We start from the raw sequence: 23,569 nt of genomic DNA, 5'->3' as shown, positions 1-23,569 counted from the left end.
CATAAGCTTGGCTGTTCAAACCCTCTCTCCCTAGTGGCAGAAGAGTCGGGAGATTCCCCCTCCCCCCCCTCCGCCCTGACACACACACAACGTCCTGCATGGAGAGCACTGCAGGCGATGGGGTGGGTTTTTTTTTTTCTAAGCCTCTCTGGCCACCACCCAACTCCCGCAGAGTTCCAAGAGGTTCTAAACTTCAGCAAAACGATTGAGGTTTTCAGGAGGTTTTTTTTTTTTTTTTTTTTTTTTTCAATCTGGAGATGGTGTTCTTGACCCGCGGGCAGTAGAATGGAAAGTTTGAGTCGCGTCTCGGACTCTGGGGGTGGGTTTCCCTGAACAGCAGCCACTCTAGTCTGCCGTCCCCTGAGACCGAAAATGTATCTCCACTCCAAGGTTACACACTGTGGCTAGGGCTGGGGCACAGTCTGGAACTAAGGCTTGGCCTAGCTAAGGGTTCAGAGCTCAGTCTGAAACTGTATCTAAAAGTTCCCTATTTGTCAATCAGTCTTCTGCTACTATTTAAAAAAAAAGCGCTAAGAGGCCCATCAGGGGCTCAAACTTGGCAACCTTGCCTCAGAACATAGAGCATTATGTCCTAACCTAGCAAGCACTGAGCACTAAAAGTCATGAAAAGGCATTGGACCTCCCATGATAGTTCATGGCTATGTGGGAACTAAACACTTAATTAACAAATTGAAAATATCAAGGTCCAAATGCAATCTACAGCCAGACCTCTTGGACCTGAAGGGAAAACAACATTATGGGGTGCCAAGCTCATCTTTTGCAAAGGCCAGATTAGCCATTTCCACAGATAAAATATGAGATAGCCAGTCTCTCACACCTATAATCCTAGTTACTCAGGAGGCTGAGATCCAAGAATTGTGGTTCAAAACCTGGGCAAACAAATCCACAGGCTTGTATCTCCACTTAACCAGCAAAAAGCCAAAACTTGGGGGTGTGGCTCAAGTGTTAGAACATCAGCCTGGAGAAAAAAAGCTGAGGGACAGCACTCAGACCCTAAGTTCAAGCCCAAGTGCACACACAGACACACAGACACACAGACACACACACACACACACACACACACACACACGGAGTTGGGCACCACAACTCCCTCTTTTCCTTGCTAAGAAATGAAAGCAGCCCTTGTCCTAGTGTTCTGAGTACCTCTTCCCTTGTCAGTCTGACTAACTCTTCTGTTTTCAGGGTGTCCAAAGCCATGTAAAAAAATACCTAAAGATTTTCCATAAAGAAGAGGGAAAAAGAAAAACCAAGGGATCCTAAATGTTCCCAGGTTTCATTGTGTGCCAGGAGAAATACTGTCTGTCTCCTGCCCAGACCTCAGAGCCCGGGCCTCTTTCCTACAGGCGGTGCCCGGCTATTCCTGGAAACCCCTCCTTTCCACTAGCCCTCTTCTCAAGGTGTCTCCTCCCAGTACACATAACCAAGGAAAATCTTTTCGATGCCCCCAGCCTCCTATTTCTGATCCACAGACTCCATCCATCTTGTACCATCTGATGCCACCACACTGGCTTCTCTCAGAGCACAGCTAAAACTAGGAGTTCTCCCTGCAGCCTGGCTTGCTGCATTACTAGGTGACTGGGAGAAGATCTGATATACTAATTCGTGTTAATGTGAGAGTGGGTGCTAATAGGGTTATGTGCTAACCACAGACCAAGTTCTAGTCTAGCTTTACCCCTTAAGTCCATGTCCAGGCTCAGAGATGGGAATTTTAGGCTGACTAATCTCCATGGAAGGGGTGGGAGGAGTGGGAGGAACCGAGCCCTGGACAATCCCAGGGTGCTGGTGCATTAGTTTGAGCTGCTGCCTTGGTTTCAGTTTCATCCTTGGCTGATGATCTCCAACGACTGGAATTGCTTTGCTTTGCCTCCAGTCTCTTTCCCCTCTCCTGTAACCCCCCTTTTGGACTGCTTGATTCTCTCAGCCTTTAGACTTGTGAGGGGAGAGATGGGAAGATAGTTTGGCAGCAATGAGGAAAAAAGTACACGTAGTCACTCTCAGATGTACAGGCTTGCATACCATACTGCCTTGCAGACACTCACAAACACACTTAGGGACTGAGTCGATCTTCACATCCAAGACTGGAACACACACACACACACACACACACACACACACACACACACACGCACTTATGACCACAGTTACACCCTTATACATAGCCATGGGACTCACATATACATGCCCTAGAAGAAATGCATTCCACACACAGACCAACAGGTACACTGAAGCTCCAGCACACACAAACCAACAATATCAGCTGAACTGGATGGCTTCCTCAAAGGAGGACTGTAAAGTTTACTTGCTGCCAGCAAAAGGGGCCTAAATATTCCATGAAATGATTCATTCTGCACCTGTATACACATTAAATGTTGTACTAAACAATAACAACAACCCTCAACCCCTGATGTGGGGTCAGGATAGGGAAATTGAGGACTGTATACTTTCTCATTGGGCCTCTGCTATTGCTCTGTCTGGAATCAGGACCTGTGCACTTGCTAAGTGCATCTAATCCGAGCCCCTCCTCATCTATCCTATTCAAACTCTTTCCCATATTTTGTTTGTTCTTTTCTGATTGCCACCTCTGTGCACAACTCCAGGGGTGCCATTCAACTTATAAAATATGTAAAGCTCCATTTATGCTCACAATTCTCTCCCTTTGCAGGAACCTCTTCTCTGTCCAAGGAGGAAGGAATGTCAACTTAATGGCTACATGTGTCCCTGTCCTCTGGATCACTCAAGCTGCCTCTCTGCAGAATGTCCATGTGTTGATGTCCTTCTTCAGCCTCACTGACCTTCCAGTCTTCATTCTAAGGTCACATCAGAAGCCAGAAAGATTTCATGAGACAAGCATTAACTCTGGGCAGTGATTCCCAAATCCTTGGATGCGCAAAGCCAAGCTGCCCCTATCCCCTGGCTTCAAGGATATTTTCAGGCTGAACTCTGGGCTCTTAGATAGAGGTTGAAGTCCTGTGAGTAGACTCCAGGAGCTTTTCCCTTTTTACTTTTTTATTATTATAAAAGTGATATACTGAGGGATTATAGTTACATAAGTCAAGTAAAGAACACAGCTCTTTATGGATAAATGTTATCCTTTCCTCACTCCTTCCCAGTTTTTCCCTCTCATCCTGACCCACAAGTTGTATAGCTCATTTTTAGCATAGTGTCTTGTGAGAAAGACTGCTTCAGTTGTTTACCCTTTTATCCCTCCATTTCTGTGAATTAGCCTTTGTTGAAATAGCCTAAGGCCACTTCTTCACAGGCTTGGATCCTTCCCTTTTTTTTTCTCACCTCCCAAGTCTCTCTCCCAGAGGAACAAAGGATTAGAACTGAATGTGTTTCTCAAATAGCAGCCTGGCTCCAGTGACAGTGTGGTGCCCAGGGTTGACATGCTAAGTGCCAGCTCAGGGTCAGCAGCCCTCTTGTCAACCTGTCATCTCCCTTCAGGTGCTTGCTGTCAAGTCCACCAAGAAATGAGACCCAGATCTGAAGTTTTGCATGGGCTCCCCTGATGCAGAGGACCACATGAAAGGAAAATGTAGAAGTCTTGGTTCTTCTTGCTTTTATGCTTTCTTGCTTATGGTTGTACTCTACCACTTGAGTCATACCTTCACTTTTTGCCAGTTACCTGGAAATATTCTTAGACTTTTCAGTCTGAGGCTGAGTTTAAAGTGTCATCCTCTAGACTCAGCCTCCAGAGTAGCTAGGATTACAGATATAAGCCACTACCACCTGGCTCTCCTCAACTTTGATCATTGAAAACTCAGTGGGAGAGGAGAGCCAAGTGACTTTCTAAGGCCAAGACAGGCCATTTCCCCAACCAAGTCAAGTGGCTGCTTTTGAATCTATATTCTCATCTACCTGCCTGTACCTCTACTCCCAAGATGGGCCAGGGCAGTGTACTGTCAGCCTGTAATCTGGAAAGGGGAACTTCAGTGTAATCTGTCCCAGAGAATTTTATTTTGTAGTTACTCATCAAGCTTTTTAGATCACAACAGCGCTTAGGACTTCCAGATATCTGCCTGTTATTCATATACCTAGGCCATTTTTTTCTTTTCCCCAATCCTAGGGTTTGAACTCAGGACCTGGGCCCTGTCCCTGAGCCACAGCAGCATTTTCTGAGTAATTTATTGGAGATGAGAGTCCCACAGACTTTCCTGCCTGGGCTGGCCTCAACCCACAACCTTTAGATCTCAGCCTCATGAGTAGCTAGAATTACAGGCATGAGGCACTGGTGCCTGGCTACCTAGGCCTTTAGTAGATATGAATCTGGGTTACTGAACACAACTGAAGAATGCTGACTAGCTTTATGGGAGGGTTACATGGGACTTCTCAGTTTTACAGATGGAAGAATTCCTTCAAAACCGTAACTTCTCTCCCCAAATTTGAATGTGCTTCTCGTTCCAAAAGTCTGATCGATCAGCAACTTTTCTAGCATGTGTCTGTGGTGGAAAGTCAGGGTCACAGAAGCTGTGGCATTATGCTATTTTTCTTTTGGCCACAGGTCTCTGAATAGAATTTGTTGAGGCCTGGGGTTAAGAGAGAAGGGAAGCAAATAGCCATCTTGTCTCCAAAGGACGTGGGATGGTTTACAGAACATGGGCTGCCAGGCACTGCTTGAAAAAGGTAGACAAAGAGGGATTCAGAAAGTTGTCAAGGTTGGACACAAGCTGGGAGGTCTCAGTTTCTGGCAGGGTCCAGGTTTTGAGGCCTGAGAGCAGCTAGTCATGGTAAGAGAGTTGGGGAAACAGGGAGAAAGGAGAGAGGCTGAAAGGGCACTGCTCTATGGTGTGCCCTGGGCATCCATTGGCAACGTGAGAAGGGAAATTCCTGCCAAGTCAGGGAATGAGCCATTGGGAGAGACAGTGTGGTTGTCTCATCAGGAGAGTGGTGATCTCAGCCTGCCTGGCCCCACCTGGCTTGAGGCTCATGTAATGGGTAACTGAAATATGGGGAGCCAAATGGGGAAGGCCTGATAGGACAGGGGTATCAAGGTCATGGGAAGTGCAGCCAGGAAGGTCATTCTAGAAGCTCATGACTCCTCAAGGTAAGAGCATTGGAAGATTTGTTTTGGCTGTAATTCTCCGATCATGGTCTGTGGTTCTTACTGAGTGGCTAGGAAAGGGGAGAACTTATGGGATTCCCACATGCTGTGGGCTGCAGGTCACTGGAAGGCAACAGAGAGAGTCACCATAAGTGGTTTACAGAGGTGATTTCTTTCCCTGTCCTTCCCAAAAGGAAGACCTTACCTCATGCAGTGCCTTGAAACTTCACCCTTGGTTTAAAACACATACAAAAAGGCCCCACAAATAAGGCTTCAGCTTCATCTGCTCTGGCGCTGTCACCTTTTCTCCCAAGAGGTAGATGGAGAAAGCAAAAAAGTGAAGATGATATTAAGGATTGTTAACATTTATCCAGGGCTTACTAGGAACCAGAGACTGCCTGCCATTCATTAAGAAATTATCTCACTCCTCACCATAGTCTTTGTGAAGTTCTGATTTTTTTCACATATTTTTTTATGTGAAGGGAGGGGTTTGAATCTGGGGCCTGGGTGTTCTCCCTAAGCTCATTTTGCTCAAGAACAGGTCTCTACCACTTTGAACCACAGCTCAGCTTCAGGTTTTCTGGCGGTTAATGGGAGATATAGAATGTCACAGACTTTCCTGCCCAGGCTAGCTTTGAGCCTCAATCCTAAGATTTCAGCTTTCTGAGTAGGTAGGATTATGGGCATGAGCCAGCCGTGTTGGGCTTTTCCTCATTAATTTTTTATTTGTATTATTATTATTATAAACTATAATATATATAAAGTATACTGTATTGTAAGCTGTAACTTAGGGGTTACAGTTACGTAAGTCAGGTAATGACTATTTCTTGTATCTCATTTTAAATGGGGCAAGTGTTTAAGTGACTTGACCAAAGTCACCAATTTGTTAAATGGTGCTGCTGGAATAGTAACGCAGACCTGTTTAATATTAGAGATCACTAAATTCTTAGAAAGACAGGAGGGCGGGGGAAGCTTTTGTTAATGAGACGACAATTTTACCATCAAGAGACCAGCCTTTAGGGGCTGGAATCCTCTGGAAGACGTGAACCCATTTGTAAAAGGGAAAGAAGTGGAAATTTGTTCTTGATGTTTGTTTCAGAGAGACTTGACTATGTGTAGCCTGGAGGACTCAGGGGCCAGTGTCCCAGTTCAGACACCAGATGACTAGCTCAGTTTACTAGAATCAATAGCGGACTTTCTTTTTCTCCACCAACATTTCTGTCCCCTAGTCCTGCATTGGTGATTATCTTTGCCAAGGCCCATGTAAGGGCCCAATTTCCCAGTAACCCTTTCAAGGTGTTAGGCCTCTCCTTCAGACCATCAGTGCTGTAACTAACGACACTTCCCAGTTCTTCCTGGTTAGCTATAGGAGAAGGTGGGAGCTTGTATGGATGGAGAGTCAGGTCAGAGGAGGGCATGGGAGGGAGCATGGGGCATGGGATCAAGTGGGCACGGGTAGAGCAGGTTAGCTTCAATCATAAAAAAGGTGGACATTGATTTTTCTTTCCAGCCCCCCAATTCTGGCTGCTTTTGCACCTGTGGTGGTAGCCACAGATTCTTATTCTACAGGCTTTTCACTTGGGGCCTAGATTCAACTCCCCTAGAAGTCCAAAAGAGTCTCTGGTGACACCAACTGCAAAATGCAGTTGGCCAGGGATTCCGGGGGTTTGACCTATTGTTTCCAAAGTGTACCCTTTGGGCATCATGTGGTTTCACCCATCACTAGGTCAAATAGATCCACACACAGCAGGCACCGAGTAATGGAGTGCAGGCTCTCTCCTTCTCACTCCCTCCCCAAAGCATAAAGCCAATGGAGTGCACAGGCTGAGGTGGGTGGACGATTGCAGCCTTCCAGAATCTTCCAGGGGAAATGGATTTCTCTGTGGGACATAGTGTGGGACTTCTCTCTGAAATGCCTGGTCAGAGCTGAGGGCCCCGGGGCCCCGCTGATTGCAAGCTTAATGGGGGTGGGTGTGCTTAATGGGAGCGCTGTATTCTAGCTTTCCTGTCCATATCGGGGAGAACTAGCCAGGAGGGGAAAGAGAGGCTGCGCAGGCCCTTGGCAAAATTTCCCTTGCCATGCTGGCGACCGCGGGGGGCCGGAGGGGTGGAATGGAGGGGCGCTGTTTCCACTGAGATGCCTCTCCTCTCCCTCACCCGTCCCTCCTTCACCCCGCCCGCTGTGCTTCGTCCCTCCCGTCGGTCCCTCCCTCCAGCTTTTCCCTCCCCCCTAGCCCTGCCTCCTTCGCGCGCCCGCCTTAGCCGCCACCAGAGGGGACGTGTGTCTCTCGTGCAATTTCCCCTTTTTGCTCGGTTGTCTCAGTGCTGATCTTTGCTGACTCGAGTCCCCGCCGCCCTTTCCCTCGGCCTGGCCTGGCCAGGCCCTCCTTGGGGCCCATCGTGATCGCCTACCGCTCACCTCGTCCCTCATTCGGTTTTTTGTTTGGTTTATTTTTTTGTTGTTTTTAAATCGGGGCCGCCTGCTGTCTGTCACCTGGTATTTGCATCTTGCCCTCCAACTTGCCATTGGCGGCGCGACGTGTGGGAGAGCCGTGCGCCTCACCCGCCCGGACCAGCCTGCCCCGGCGCCGAGGTGAGTCACGGGCGCGGTGCGGCGGGGGCAGGCGGGCTGGGAGGAAAAAAGGGAGGGCAGAAGGGAGGGGACCACGGCCCAGGCGGCCACGGGGACGGACCGGGCGCCGCGCTCAACTTCCACTTCTCCTTTCCCGGGCGCCAAGCTCCGGGCGCCACTCACCCAGCCCTGCTTTCCAGAGGAGAGCAGACGGGCTGGCGGGGGTGGGGACCTGAGCCTTAGCCCCACGATCGGGGAGGGGTACCACTGCGACGGATCCCAGTCCAGCGATCGAGCCTGGCCCGTAAACCCCTTGGCCTCAGGTACGTCGATAGTGCTTATTCTGATTACTTGTGGAGTCCCCCTGAAAAGTTTGTACAAGTGTTAGATCAAGGGCGCTGGGATCCCGGAGCCGGGTTGGGGGCCCCTCGGCAAGGGTGAGATAGCCATGGGTGTGTGGACTGCCGTCCTTGCTCATTCTGCCGCGTGTATGCTCGCTTGTGAACCTCACTAGACTCCTCATCCCTGCGTAGAAGAGGGATCGATTTCCTCAAGTCCTAGTGGAGAAGCCAAATGTTCTCGCGTCTCATGCATTCGTAGTCCCGTGGAAGGGCCAACTCCGACAGTAGCCCCCCCCCTCTTCTATTGCTCAGCGCTTGAGGGCAGGAGATGGAGCGCGCTGTGCCTGGGCTCCTAGCTGGAGCAGCCGCCCCTAAGGCCATTTGGATCTATGCCGTAGGGTCAAAGAAAGTCACGTAAACTTATGACTCGGAAAATGGATTGCCAAAATAGACACCTCTTGGCAGACGCTGGAGTTTCCCTGCTAGTCTGCCCCAACCTTCCCGCTCCGGCATTCAGCATTCCCGCTCTCCTGGGCCCCTTGCTTCTCTGTTCCCCCCTCAGCCACCACTTTCGGGATTCAGCAGCTGCCCAGCACCGGGTTCCCCAATGTGAGAGAGTTGCTCTGGAGGTTTGAGGGACTCCCAAGCGACAGCCACTTTATCAAGTCTTGGTCCTCGTCCCCACCCCCAATGGCACCCCAACCCTGCTGCACTTTCCTCAGGACTATATGCCTGGGACTTGGCCTTCCTAACCAGAGTCACATCTTGACTCTCTGACACCTTGGCTCAACTAAGGTCTCCCCAGTGTCCCCCCAACCACACCCCAGCTGAAAAGATTGTATGGCACTTTTGATTCCAGCCCCTCGTCCATCTGCTTAAGATAGAGGCCTGTCTAGTCCTGCAGCTTCTTCTGGTTAATGTTTGACAGTTCGTTGTAGCTAATCATTTTAATTAGCTCTTAAAGTGGGGAGGAACTGTTAACCTTGGACTTCTCGATTTGGGCCTGGTGGGGCCTCAAATGGGAGGAGTGCTAGCGAGGTTGGGAGGTAGGAGCGGAAGTGAGGTCACCACCCTAGGGCTGCTGGCCGCAACAGCTGGTGGGCACGCCCATTGGGGACTCAACCCTTGAGAACTGACCCCTGGCCTGAATGCCAGGTTAGAGGGAGGTGAAGGAAACCTATCAAGTTCTCTCTGTTGACATGACACGTATGTGCAGCAAGAATGTCAGTCCCTCTTTGCAATTTATAACTGGGATTTTTCATGATTATGAAGAGCTTCCTTGACCATTAATTAATTGAGTGCATCCAGTGCAGGCTCATAAGAACTAGATGGAGGCATATGAAGATGTTGGGGAAGGACCTGGAGCCAGTGGGAACAAGAGGCTGCCTTACATGTGCTTGCCTCTGAAACTGGGTTCAAAGCCTAAGATCTTTTATGGGGGGGCATGAAGTAGGCTCCACGTTGCCACCCTTACCCAGTCTCTTGCTGTGAGTCGAAGGAGTGGCTTGTTTGCAATTATGTCTGGCATTCCTCCCTTGCTGAACTGTGTTTGCTCCGTGGTTACTCAGGAACTGGCGCCTACCCCTGGACAAGGCAGGGGCCTGAAAGTCACCCTCCCAACTAATGGCACAGTGGCTTCCATCTGTTCTGCAGTATATTGTAGGAAAAAATATATAAAGACATTGAGGATATATCCTGTCATCGGCCTTATTGGTGTGTCATTCAAAATGCCCCTAAGTCTGCAAAACCCAGGGCGTCTGTGTAGGAGAGGCTCAGCCACTGGCTGACGGTGTTACTTTCCCAGGGAGCTCTCTATTGACTTTGTCTTTGGTCTTCTTCATAACACCACCCCCTCAACTTTCTCATTTTTACCTCCAGCCTCTGAAACCACCCTTTACTAGCCATGTCTCCCCAGTCAAGTGTACATCTCAGTTTCTTTATTTGGCAATGGAGTTCTACCTCATAGTATTGGGGAAAGAACAAAATACATGTGTTTATCTTCTTTTATAGTGCTAAATGAGTAGGGGGTTGTAGAAAGGGTCCAAGGAAATTGGATAAACCATCTGCATAAATGAATCCCTAAGTCAGTGTGGGGGACCATGCACCCCAGATTCTGGAGCCTTGTCCTTCCCTGGAGAATTTATCTGGGTCCTGGTCTGGATACTGCCTGCCCACAGAAGCTTGTACTTAGCTTGCTATAAGGTTTGGGTGGATAAGATGGGAAGGGAGACCAATCCCTGCAGAGGCTCAAGTGGCAAACATTTAGGGTATGATTTATTGGCTATTGGAAAGGATAGCATTACTTTCAGTCACTCTCCATAACACCGAAATCCCCTAGAATGGCAAGCTCACATCTGGCATGCGCGCTGAATATCTATGTCTAGGCTTCCCTGCTAAAGGGCTTTGGGTGCCCTTCTCTCTTCAGGCTTGGACTAACCTGGCCTTGGTTATCTGTCACTCCTTGTTTTCTAAGGTGCAAAGAGGGTTTCTGGCTTGGCTGCCAATTTATTCCCTTTGCAGTTCTCAGACTGAAAATTTGTTTGGCAAGGGAAAAGGGAAAGTCATGAAAGGAACCCAGAATCCTATGAATGCTTTCCTCGGGGTCAGGGGCTTTTCTCATCAGTACCAACCTGCCTGCAAATCTCTGTCTGCTGAGCCTCACATATCTATAATAGCAGCTGTGCAGCTAATGCCCTGTAACTTGGGCCCCAGTGCTGGTTGCCAAGAAACTGCGGGTCAGGGTGCTTATGAGGGCTTTGACCACATAGGGGCTGCTGAGTTTCAATTCAGCAGAAATTTATTAACACCTACTGTGTGCACTATGAGCCGTGGGGAACCTGAGGAAAGGATGTGGTGGAGCGGAGAGAACTAAGAAACAGAAACAATCATTGGCGAGGACTAGCAGCTAGGCCAGGGGCTGGTCAGGTGCTAATTGTGCTCCTCTGAGCAGAGGCCAGCACAGCCAGGACTCTGAGGTCAGCAGCAACTGGAGGAGGGAGGGAAGGCTTTGTGAAGGATGTGGGCGGGCTAGCCAGAGCTAGACCTTGAAAGGGGGCGGGGGCAATGAGGGGGAACTTTGCTTGGCAGAAAAGGGAGAAAAGACGCTTTTCTCTCTCTTCTCTGGCTACAGACTGACCTTCAGAGCCTGGATAATTGTTTGGCAAATGTATGTGACATAAAAGACCAGGTCATGGAGTGTGGGTGGCTCCATGCAGACCCTGATCTCCACGTTAGGACATACAAAGTGGCCGGCCTAGACAGGGAGCCCCAGCATGTATTGATAAGACACAAAGGGTGGCTAGGCTTCCATGCCACCCAAGCTGAGAAAATTTTATTCTGAACCAAAATCTCTCCAGCAGACACACAGGCCACCAAGCAGAGGGAGGGGAGGAGAGAGGTAGGGGAAAACAAAGCTATGGAAAACTGACATGCCACAATTGTTCATAGGAGCTATGGGCTGGCTGGGTTCTACCTTGTCTAGGGTTTTAAAACTTCTGATAGAATCCCAGATGTTCAGGTAAGGAAAAGAGGTTTTCATATTTATCAGGAACTAAAGTCTAGAGGGCCTCCATGTGTTTCTGCCCAGGCCACCAAGAACTAAAAATATATTTGTTCTATTGCCTCTGTATCTCCCATGGTTGTGTGGAAAGGAAAACTCGACTCTTGCTGGGTTTATGTGAAGTAAAATCCTCTGATTAGACACCCCATTATCAATTTCCCTCTGGCTATCCCATGTGCCCTGACTTCTTAGTGGTGAAATTGTGTTCTGAAGTGAGACCACCACACTTCCAGGGTAAAGAGGCGACTCTGCTAGCAGTAAAGGTTGTTCTGTAAAGGAGGGTCTACAAGGGAAAGTGACAGAACAGTTCTTTTCTTTTTTTCTTTTTGCCAGTCCTAGGGCTTGAACTCAGGGCCTGGGCACTGTCCTTGGGCATTCTCAAGGCTAGAGTTTTACCACTTGAGCCACAGCACCATTTCTGGCTTTTTCTGTGTATGTGGTACCAAGGAATCGAACCAGGGCTTTGTGCATGCTAGGCAAGCTCTCTACCACTAGGCCAAACTCCCGGCCCCAGAACATCTCTTGTTTAAAATTTTTGTAGGTCATGGGGCTTGAACTCTGGGCCTAGGTGCTATACCTGAGCTCTTTAGCTCAAGGCTATCTACCAATTGAGCCATAACGCTACTTTTGGTTTTCTGGTGGTTAATTAGAGATAAGAGCCTCACCAATTTTTTTTTGTGCTGGAGCTGGCTTTGAACCTCAGTTTTCAGATCTTAGCCTCCTGAGTAGCTAGGACTACAGGCATGAGCCACCAGTGCCCAGCCCCAGAACCTATCTTTCTTTCTTCCTTTCTTTTTTCTTCCTTCCCTCCTTCCTTCCATCCTTCCCTCCTTCCTTCCTTCCTTCCTTCCTTCCTTCCTTCCTTCCTTCCTTCCTTCCCTCCCTCCCTCCCTCCCTCCCTCCCTCCCTCCTTCCTTCCTTCCTTCCTTCCTTCCTTCCTTCCTTCCTTCCTTCCTACCTTTCTTTCTTCCTTTCTCTTTCTTTTTCTTGTCGGACATGGGACTTGAACTGTGGGCCTGGGCATTGTCCCTGAGATCTTCAGCTCAAGGCTATTGTCCTACCCCTTGAACCACAGTGTCACTTCCTGTTTTCTGGTAGTTAATTGGGGATAAGAGTATCATGGACTTTAGTGCCCGGGCTGGCTTTGAACCTCGATCCCCAGATCTCAGCCTCCTGAGTAGATAGGATTACAGGCGTGAGTCACTGAACCCGGCCAAAACATTTCTTAAAGAAGCTAACAAGAATAAAGAAGCTGCCGGGTGCTGGTAGGGCACACCTGTAATCAATCCTAGCTACTCAGGAGGCTGAGATCTAAGGATCCTATTTCAAAGCCAGCTGGGGCAGGGAAGTCTGTGAGACTCTTATCTCCAGTTTACCACCAAAAAACGGGAAGTGATGATATGGCTCAAAGTGGTAGACTGCTAGCCTTAAGTTAAAAGAGCTCAGGGATAGTGCCTAGGACTGGAGTTCAAGCCCATTGACCTACCCAAAAATAAATAAATAAAAGAACCAAGAGGTTAAGTAGCTTGTTCAGATTGAATAAAACTTTTGACTTGGGTCCCCAACTTTTGGATGAGCCATTTTCTTGTCCCAGTGGGAGGATCTTGCCCATTCTGAAGCTTCCTGGGGCCTTCCAGATTAACAGCATAAACTTCTTTTATCTAGAGGAAGAGTACAGGCTTTCTGCTTTCACATCCTAGACCTACCACACCATGGCTGGGTGACTATGGGCTAGTTAACTTTAACCACACTAATCTTCTGTGCCCATTTCACAGTGTTGAATTGGGAATTAAATGAGATGCTATCTATAAAGCATCTGAATTAGCACCTGGTACATGGCAACTGCCTACCAAAGACTTCATTGGCTTTATTATTATGTTGTTGTCATCCTCATCATTGTTGTTATTCCTGTGGTTGTGTTACTGTTGTTCTTATCATTTCCCTTCCACAAACCCCTTACTTTGCCAAGCTCCTGGCATCAACCAATTTTCTGGCAGTGTGGGCAGGGTATGCCACACACATCCAAGGATTTTTTCCAAGTTTTTCTGTTAACTTTTGGTTAAGTGTACCATCACACAGGATAAGGGGAGGCTGAGGAGACAGAGTCAGAGATACAGAGAGAGTGAATAATATATGACACCTTTTTGAGCAGTACTTGGTGGCTCTCAAGTTTTCAGTGTTTGTGTTAACATGGTCATCTCTTTCCTTTCACCGCCTTCATGTTGAGTATCACTGTTGGAGTAGTCACAGGAAGTTTGTTCCTTTGAGAGCAGGCCTAACGTTCTACCCCTGGGGGCAATTTAGCAATCATCAGTTTTGTGGTTATTGCTCTCCTGGGAGAAGAATTCTGAGCGCCAACTGGCTGACCACTGCTCACTTTCCCCCTTTGGCTTGCACATATGCTGGGTGCCTGTGGGCCCGATGCTTTGGCCTTCGATTGAACTGAGGTACTGCTTGTACCTTGAAAAGTCCTCAGGGGCTGAGGGCCATTCCTGAGTCCTCTCAGACGGTGCCTCGCATGTTCCATCTGCTGTTGACTGGATTGGGTTTGTTTGAGCAGCCTGAGACCACCCACTAGGACAGGAACCCAGGAGAAAGTGGGCTATGCGTGGACCACCCCTGAAGCCCGCACTCCACTAACCCATCACGTTGGGACTTTTAGGCCTTGAGGAATGGGAGGGTGGGCAATTCTGCCCTAACCACTCCAAATGCCTGATGACCTGATAACAGGGAGGTACTGAGATGGACACTGAGGAGATAAATCTGTCTTTTTCCTATAATGCCTCCTAGGATCATAGAGGTGAGTGCAGCTCTGCTCAGTCTGTAAGAATCCATGCACAGAAAACACCTGCCTCATTAAGTAACACTTTCTTGGCACCACACTGATCCTAAACACACACACACACACACACACACACACACACACACACACACACACACACACAACAGGCCCAGGTCCCACTTAAAGACTTTCTAAACCCTACTCTGTGTGCACTAACACACATACTTGGCCTTATAGCAGGTTGGAACTGACATGACAGCCAGCCCACAGCATCTAGTATTTGAACATTGCACAATGAGAGGTTTGATGGATGGCTCATTCTTCTTTGGCTTCTTGGAGGAAGGTTTCCTGGAGGTGAAAAGGAAGATGGTCTTTCAAAAGAGGAAAGAGTGACCATTGGCTGTGTTTGAGGGGTATTCCAAGTTCCGTGAGACAGTGACATTGAGCTGAGCATGAGCAAGAGATAAAACACAAAAGCCCAAGGCCAGGAGTGTGGCCTAGTGGTAGAGTGCTTCCCTAGCATGCACGAAGCCTTAGGTTAGATTCCTCGATACCATACACATAGAAAAAGCTGGAAGTGGTGTTGTGCCTCAAATGGCCTCAAATGCCTTGAGAAAACACAAGGAAGTGCTTAGGCCTTGAGTTCAAGCCTCAGGACTGGAAATAAAATCAACACATAAGCCCATCATAATTGGTACTCAAGATAAGTTCTAAGTCTCAGAATCTCAGCCCACTGGTGACATCCAAGACGATGTCTTTCAGGAGAACATTGGAATGTGGCTGTTTTTGTCTTAACTAGTACTTCAAGGTAGTATTACATGGTGAAGTTAGTTGCAGGTTGAAATTGTATTAGTGTTACTGCTATTATACTCCTAGTGACTATAATTCAGTCTGGGGTCCTTTCTGTCTCTTTTTTGTTTAACAGCTTTATTGAAGTCATATTGATATATGATGATATATGATTTCCAAGTGTATAATTTGATAGTATTTGACATGTGTATATACCCATGAAACCATTACCAGGATGGTGGGGATGAACATGGGCCTTAGCTCCCTCAAAGTTCCCTTTGCAATTCTCCCTCCCAGCCTGAGGTACCGCCATTCTGCTTTCTGTCACTATAGATTAGTTTGCATTTTCTAAACTTTTCTATAATTGGAATCATATAAAGCATGTCGTCTCTTTTGGTCTGGATTTTTTCACTCTGCATATTTATTGTAAGATTTCATCCTTGTTGTTGCGTATACCAGTATTTCATTGCTTTTTATTGCAAAGTAGCATCCTATTGTGTGGATAAACCATACATTGTTTATTCATTCATCAGCCATGGACATTGGATGTTTTTTCCGGTCTTTAACTATTACAAACAAAGTTGCTATGAACATCTGTGTATAAATCTTTATATAGGTATATATTTTCCCCTCTTGGTTAAATACTTAAGACAGGAATAACTGGTTCATAAAGTTGTGAAGGTTCAGTTTTCTAAGAAATTACCAAACTATTTTCGATGGACCATTTTGCAATCCCACGATTAGGGGGTGAAAATTCCAAATTGTTCATCATCACCAAAACTGGGTATGGGAGACCTTTTTGTTTTAAGCTGCTCCTTTTTCGGGGGGTGAAGGTGTGGGGAGTGCCAGTACTGAAGCTTAAACTTAGACACTTATGCTGTATCTTTTTCTGTTCAAAGCTGGCATTCTTCCCCTTCAGCCATATTATCTGTTCTGCCTTCTTGCTGCTTAATTGATGATAAGAGTTGTGCACTTTCCTGCCTGGGCTGGCTTGGAACCACGATCCTCAGATCTCAGCCTCCTAGAGATCTAGGATTGCAGATGTAAGCTTCTAGCACCCGGCTTTTATAATCATTCTTGAAACCACGTGGTGTTAGCCCTTCAGCTTTGTTCCCTTTTTTTTCTTTTGGCTATTTTAAGTCCTTCGCTATACCATATCAATTTTAGAATTCAGTTGTTGGTATCATTTTCTTTTTACACTTGCATATGGATATATTGCAATCATTGTTGAAACAGGTATGTTTGGCTTTGTTTTTATTGTTATTTTATAATTCTGTGTGCTTGATGTTACTGTTATTTTAGATAGTGCTTTTTTTGGAGCGATTGTGGGGCTTGAACACGGCCTGGGTGGTATCCTTAAGCAATTCAGTTCAAGGCTAATGTTCTACCAATTTGAGGCACAGCGCCACTTCTGGTTTTCTGGTGGTTAATTGGAGATAAGAGTCTCATAAACTTTTGTGCCCAGGCTGCTTTGAACTGTGATCCTCAGATCTCAGCCTCCTGAGTAACTAGGATTTCAAGCATGAGCCACCAACATCCAGCAACAGTGCTTAAGCAGCACCTTGACTTTAACATACATTTGTAAAATAGGACTCTATTATTTGCACTTCAAACCCATTTTTGGAGCATATGCCAATCATAGCCCTTTCACCTTTGTCTGTCAAGATGACTAAAGGTCTCTTCTAACAAAAGTTTGTCTGGACACAGGGGTATACACCTGTAGTCCAAACTACTTGGGATATTGAGGCAGAAGACAAAGAGGTTGAGGTAAGCCTGGGCTAGAGAACAATACCACCCACACTTATGCTGGTACATGGCTTGAACTTGTCTTTGTTCCTCAAGGCCAGCCAGCACTCTACCACTTGAGTGACACCTCCACTTCCAAGAACATGTGTCACAAGAAAAAAAGTTTGCCCTCATATACTTCTTTTCACAACCTATTTTCTGGAATCATTGTAGCTTTTAAACCTGATCCAGCTTCGGGAAGTTTTTCCTAAGGATCCAGTGATCAGACTAGACTAGCACCTAACATTCCAAGGATGGCAACTCTGTGGTTTAGCACATAAAGGGAATGCTTTGAGGATAACCCGATCATTAACTGCCTACTGAATAATGCTTGCACAGATGACTTGAGCTGACATATGTGCTCATCACAGAAACGTGATGGAAGAGAGGGGAAAATAATGTTGGATCCCCGGAGACCTTTGTCTCCTAATTGTACCACTGCTGCAATGCTAGCTAGTTGCCCTTCCATCTATCAGGACTTCTGGGTTGAGAATTTATATAGACTTAATTCAAAAATGCTTATTCTGGTGTTAGAGTCAGGAGACATTGAAATAGGCCTTGATCCCTTGTATTTTACTTCCTGTTGGAAGAAGCGAACTTCTTAAAGAGCAACACAGGATCATGTGGGCTAAGAGAACTTGTGGTGGAACATAAAGATTATGACTTGGTTAAAAAGGGGGCTCCATAAATATATACTGTAGTCATGGGTGTATAACTAGCTCCTTTAGGGTGAGGGACTTGGTTGGGACCTTGCCCTACTGGCACTATTTGATTAGCCAAAAAGGAGCAGCTAGGGCATGGCAGGCCTGAGAAACTCCGTGAATGAGCCTGGAATGTTCCCTCAAGGGACCATGAGGAGACCACTGGGCTTGAAGCCCAGCTTGAGTTGGGAAATCATGGGAAACAAGGCTGAGTAGGTAGGGTGGGGTCAGATGAGTTTGGACTCTAGGGCTCTGTAAGTAGTACGGTGCTGTGGCTATAGCCACAGATCTCAATATGTGTCCTAGAAGAGAAGTTGGTGCCAGTTCAGAGGTCAAGGGAGGAGTTAGGTAGAGCAGGGCCAAGATTGTAACTTGATCTTCCCTACTAGGCATAAAGAGGGCTTTTTGCTTCATCAGGCCTAGGATTTTGCTGTTTTTTTGTTTTTTGTTTTTTTTTTTGCTAGTCCTGGGCTAGCACTCAGGGCCTGGCCACTGTCCCTGAGCTTCTTTTGCTCAAGGCTAGCACTCTACCACTTGAACCACAGTGCCACTTCTGGATTCCCCCTTCCCTGTTTATGTGGTATTGAGGAATCAAACCCGGGGCTTCATGCATGCTACCACTAAGCCACACTAAGCCTGGTTTTTGCTTTCTTTTCCAGTCCTGGGGCTTGAACTCAGGGCCTGAGCACTGTCCTTGAGCTTTCTTAAGGGTAGAGCTCTACCACTTGAGCCACAGAACCACCTCTGGCTTTTTCTATGTGTGTGGTTCCGAGGAATCAAACCAGGGTCTCTGTGCATACTAGGCAAGCACTCTACCACTAGGTCAAACTCCTGGCCCCTGGTTTTTTTTTATTGTAATTAATAGAAGGGTTACATTATATTCGCCAGATAGAAGGTGCATTAATACACATACATTGATATCCTTCCTCATGTCTTGGTCCTCATTTCCCTCCCCCCGGCCCCTGGTTTTTGCTTTTTAAAGGACTTCCATACACACATTCCCTATCTTCCTAACTGACCACAGGCATGGAGAGTTGCGGATGTGACAACAGACAGCACCTTCTAGCTCATGTACCTCCTGGTCTTCCCCTACTTCTCCCCCTGAAGCCTCCTTAAGTAAAATCATGGTAGATCCAAATTATCTCTTAGAAGGAAAATATGAGCTGAGTTCAGTGGTCCATGCCTATAATCCCAGCTACATGGGATACTTAAAGAGGATGATGGATTTGAACTTAGAAGTGCAGGAGTCTGAGGCCAATCTGGGCAACATAATAAGACTGTGGACACAGTGGTCCATGCCTGTAACCCTAGCACGTGGGAGGCTAAGGCATTAGTATTTCATGTTCTAGTTTATTCTGAGCTATAATTCCTGATCTTGTCTGAAAAAAAAGAAAATGTGTGGAAGAGAGAGGAGACATGTTAAACCTGTATCAGCTCTATTAACCTATATTAGCACTTGAATACTCAATGACTTGGGATTTTTCTGAGTGTAGGGAAAGCTGTCCTTGGGGAGATGAGATGGCAGTCTGAAAGTTTTGCTATAGGGAAGAAATGTGGAGTCTGACTAACAGACTGTGCAAGTTCAGCAAGCCAGCAAGGAGTTCTGGATAACAGGAATTCTCTAGTGGGGGCAGGCAAGGGTTTGAGAGCCATGTGACATGGCCTGCCTGTGGTTACAGAGCCCATTAATGACAAAGATGTCTTAGCTGGGTTTTTCTAACCTTTCTTACCCAAATGCATTAAACTCCTGAATTGTATTCAAAGAAGCTAGAAGATCTTGGTCTCCTAACAGTTCTCTAAAGTATAACATTTTCTCTTCAGTGTGAGTGTTGTAATCTACTGCTCAAATATAGTTAAAATGGAAGAACCCTGAAAATGAACTGGATTTAAAGTGTAGCTCTGACTCCCACTTTGAGGCCTGGTCAGCTTAGGTAAGTAGGCCTGTCCCCATGGGACTTGACTATAAGATAGATCCAAACTTGAACTTGGAAAATTTTAGCCCAAAGTGCTGAATGAGAAATCCATTACCTGCAACACTTTCATTTGCCTGACATCTGTCTCCACCCTTGTCTTCTTCAGTGTAAACACATTGTGTTGGTAGTATTGGAGTTTGAATTCAGGGCCTCCATTCTTACTAGGTAGGTACTCATGTGCTGAGCCACACCTTCAGCCTATTGGTTTATGCACATTGGAAAAAAAAGAGGCCTAAGTTCTGGAGGAAAGTCTTTTGATTTGTTCAGTGATTGGGCTTTGACCTCATCTCAGCATTTGAGAAAGTGAACTTGTCCTGGAGTGGGAGGGAGAGCTTGAGACCTCTGACGTTCTGAAGTCTGGGTGTGGTTTGGCCAACACTGAGCCTTACTTTCTACCAAGCTCACTCCACAGCCCCTCATTCAACTCCACCTTTAGCCTTGGGGCATTTATGGCAATCTATAGTTAGAAAAAAAGAAAAAAAAACCCTACCTGCATTCTCAGAAGCTTTCAGTTTCATCTCTTGGTAGCTAAGGACAGAAGAGCCATTAATGTCCTCTAGGCTAAGGTTAGTCTCCTCGGCAGCCCAGACATAATTCATTCCTGTCCCCATAGCCTACAGACAGAGATAATTATAAAAGAAAGCCAGCCTTCCCCAACCTAGCAAGTTTGGTGGACCATTATGAATATTCAGGTTTTACTCTGTCACTCAGGGCCTGGAGCTCTGAAGCCTCTGCCAGGCCACCAGCCTTCATCCTCACTCCCTGCTTGCCAGGGCACTCTGGGTTGGGCTGTGGGTGCCAGTAGTGATGAAAAAGAGCAGGTAGAGCCTTGGGCAGGCTGTCTGGGCTGGGCCTGGTGCTGGCTGGGTGAGGCCCAGATTCCCCAGGCTGATAAGGCAGCTTGTAAACACCCAGCAAGGGGAGGGGGCAGAGGGCAGGCAACCAGATGGCAAAAGAGGGGGGAAACCGGAGCCCAGGCTTAGCTGCAGGAAGTGGGGCTTGATGTGGAAACATCCTGTCCAGCAGGGGCTAGAGCAGTAGCCACTGGATGATTGCTCCCAACTCAGTGGAGGCAAGTTCAGCACAAGGTGGGGCTGGCTGCCTGGGCATGAGGCCAAGTACCAGGTTCCCGACATCTCAAAAGGATATGATCAATGGGTCTCTGTTATAGGTTGTTCTGCCACCTAGCACTGCCAGGGGGAAATCACAGAACCAAACTACCCCCATGTAGAAACTCACAAGAACAATTGCCTGAGAGAATTTGATTGTTACAGGAAATTTGTCGTCATCACTGTCACTGAGAAGTATCAATTGGAATCCAGAATTGTGTCAATTGTGTCAACGTTGTCCTGCAGTCCTCTGAGAAGAGCCACATGGCTGAAGAAGCTGTTCTACTCAGTCTTGTAACACCTTCTAGTTAGAACCTCAGAAAATCAGAGCCAGTGCAGCCTTTAGCACAGGGATTGAGAGACTGTTGCATTGTAGTTTACAGATAGGAAAACTGAGATCCAGCAGGCCAGAGGTGGAGCCGTGAGAATGATGGACATGAAATTCCAGCCCCTGGTCTGGAGTGTTTCCACTGCCTTTCCTGATGTGGGAGGTCCAGCCCCCAGCCCTTATGCATAAGCCTGGACCTGCCCTGCACACTGGCTGAACCTGTACTTTACTAAACCTTGTTGAGGGTTACAGGGGGGCCTTGCAGAAGGAAAGATCTTTAGAGTCATAATTCAGAAGTTCTCAGCTTGCACATAATCTTGGGTAGACTCTTTGCTGTTTTTTTTTTCTTTCTTTTTCTTGCCAGTCCTCAGAGCCTGAGCACTGTCCTTGGCTAGAGCTCTACCACTTGAGATACAACACTATTTCTGGCTTTTTTTTTCTATGGATTTGGCACCGTGGAATTGAACCCTGGTCTTCATGCATGCTAGGCAAGCACTCTACCACTAGGCCAAACTCCCAGCCCTGGGCTGTTTTTTTTTTAAAGATCATAGCTATAGTAGTTATAGTTCACCTATCATAAAATTCATCTACTGAAAGGGTACACCTCAGTTTTTTTTCAGTATATTCACAAAACTGCAAAGCATTAGCACAATCCATTTTAGAATATTTTATCCCCTCCTAAAGAAACTGCATACCTTTTAGCAGTCTTTCCCCTTTCTTCCCAGCCCCTTGGGCCTCACTTTTGAAGTGGTACTTGCTGTAGATACATTGTGGTGCGGGGGAGAAGAGGGAAGGGCACATGGGGAAACTATAGTAAAATTGTTTGGACAAATGTACTAATTCAGCATATTGGGAACTTGGCTACAGAGACCTCACAACAGAGAAATAGAATGGGCCCTGTGAATAAGTCCTTAGCCATGGTCTGGCACATATGAACTGCTCAGGTCTAGTTTTCCATAAATATTTGAATAAATGTGAACCAACACCCCATGATAAGCAGCCACGCTTGCATGATGTGTGAGCTGAGAACAACTGTGTATTTATGGGGCAGAGAACATGTCATAGCTACCCCAGATCTGGAGCCCCAAACTCTGGATCTTAAGGTTCAGGAGTATCAGCTTTCACATCTCCTCCCTAAGTCTCGTACTCCATAATGGTCATCCTCCATACCTGGTTACAGAAGCTCAAATTGACACCATATTTTGGTACAGACCTGGTCCCGGAAGTTAGACTTTGCTTATTACAGCTAATTCAGCTTCAATTTGTAACCTGGGCTGGAGAAGCTTCTGCTGAACTCCTAAGGGCTCTGAGTCTTCAATTCCGATAGATAGTCACTGAGATTCAAAAAAGGGAAAGATCCCCCTCTACCCTTTGTTGAGACAGGATTTCTCAGTGTAGCCCAAGCTGGCCTTGAATTCAATCTCCCTGCCTCAGATTCCTGAGTGTTGAGATTATAGTTATGTACTACTATGCCTAGTTGTGCTCCCATTCTGGACTTGGACATGTTGCTTGATCTCTTTTAAGCTTCCTTCCTGCTTGTTAAAACAGGACTATTACCAAAGTGAATTTCACTGAAAACAAGGTCCAAAGAGAGTAGTAGTTGGAAATAAACCTGACTTTAAACCCTGGCTCTGCTGCCACTTACTAGCCATATTTTAAGAATGAAAGAAGATCATGTCCAGACAGTGCCTGGCACAGCACCAATCCCACAGCTCGTGCCCCAGAGCTGTAAATCCCTGCCACCTTCTCTGTGCTCCACCCTGTCACCCTGTCATTTTTACTGTTTGGCCCCCATTCCCAGAAGCATGGGAGGGAAACTTGAACTGCTATCAGAGGCCACAGGAAAAAAAAATCTTGCTCACATTTAAACAAGCACCCACACCCCTCTGCCCCTCCTCTAGCAGGCCATGGTTGAGGCCACACCCACAGTCCTAAGCCAAGCAGTCTCTGGTGCCAGCCCCACAAGGGCTCACCCTGAGCTGGCACCTCCCAGGCTCACTGTGCTTTCTAAACACGTGCCACTAGCTTTGAGTTGGCTGTAACCAAAGCCTGGTTTGCACTGCAGATGTAGGGAGGGGCTGGCAGGAGCCCAGGTGCATATCCAGATGTTGTCTCTGAGGCTTCCTTGGTGTCTCCCATACCAGCTGTGAAGCAATGTATACTTCAACTTGCAGGGGTGGAGAATCAGGCCCTTCCCTGAGGAGCAATGGGGCCCCACTTTGGGGGAGGTGGGTGGTTCTTAGTCTTGAGGAACTTAGCAAGAGGGAAAAGAAGAACCCTGCTCTCTTGTCAGGATGCCTGGGTGGCCAGGGCTCTTGATCAGAGGTGAAAAAATGACCTTTCAGAGCTGACATGGTATCAGGATCATCTCATTTTCTTTTTGAGACCAAGTCTTAACTAACAGTTCCGGCTGTTCTTCTAGTTGTTATGCATCTCAGGCTGGCCTGGAACCCTGGAAAGCTTCATCCTTCTGCCTCTACCTCCTATGTTGGGACTAAAATCACACACCATCACTATTTTTTTTTGTTGGTCGTAGGGCTTGAACTGTGGGCCCGGGCACTGTTCCTG

General features: G+C 47.1%; 1 protein-coding gene across 4 annotated transcripts in view; it reads left to right on the top strand.

Moving 5' to 3' along the window:
• The first annotated feature begins 7,386 nt into the window (after nucleotides 1-7,386).
• Elf4 (E74 like ETS transcription factor 4) overlaps nucleotides 7,387-23,569 on the top strand; it is a 43,519-nt gene continuing 27,336 nt past the window's right edge. For 3 of the 4 annotated variants that reach the window (XM_090325875.1, XM_090325876.1, XM_090325873.1), the window contains exon 1: nucleotides 7,741-7,957. The gene's annotated coding sequence lies outside the window, so the exon portion shown is untranslated. Of the gene's footprint in view, nucleotides 7,656-7,740; nucleotides 7,958-23,569 lie in introns of those variants that run through there. The other variant, XM_090325874.1, reaches the window with a different exon arrangement.

Source organism: Megascapheus bottae, chromosome X (genome assembly GCF_031878675.1).
Source record: "Megascapheus bottae isolate mThoBot1 chromosome X, mThoBot2.hap1, whole genome shotgun sequence".
Classification (NCBI taxonomy): domain Eukaryota; kingdom Metazoa; phylum Chordata; class Mammalia; order Rodentia; family Geomyidae; genus Megascapheus; species Megascapheus bottae.
This window is presented reverse-complemented; position numbering and strand designations above follow the sequence as displayed.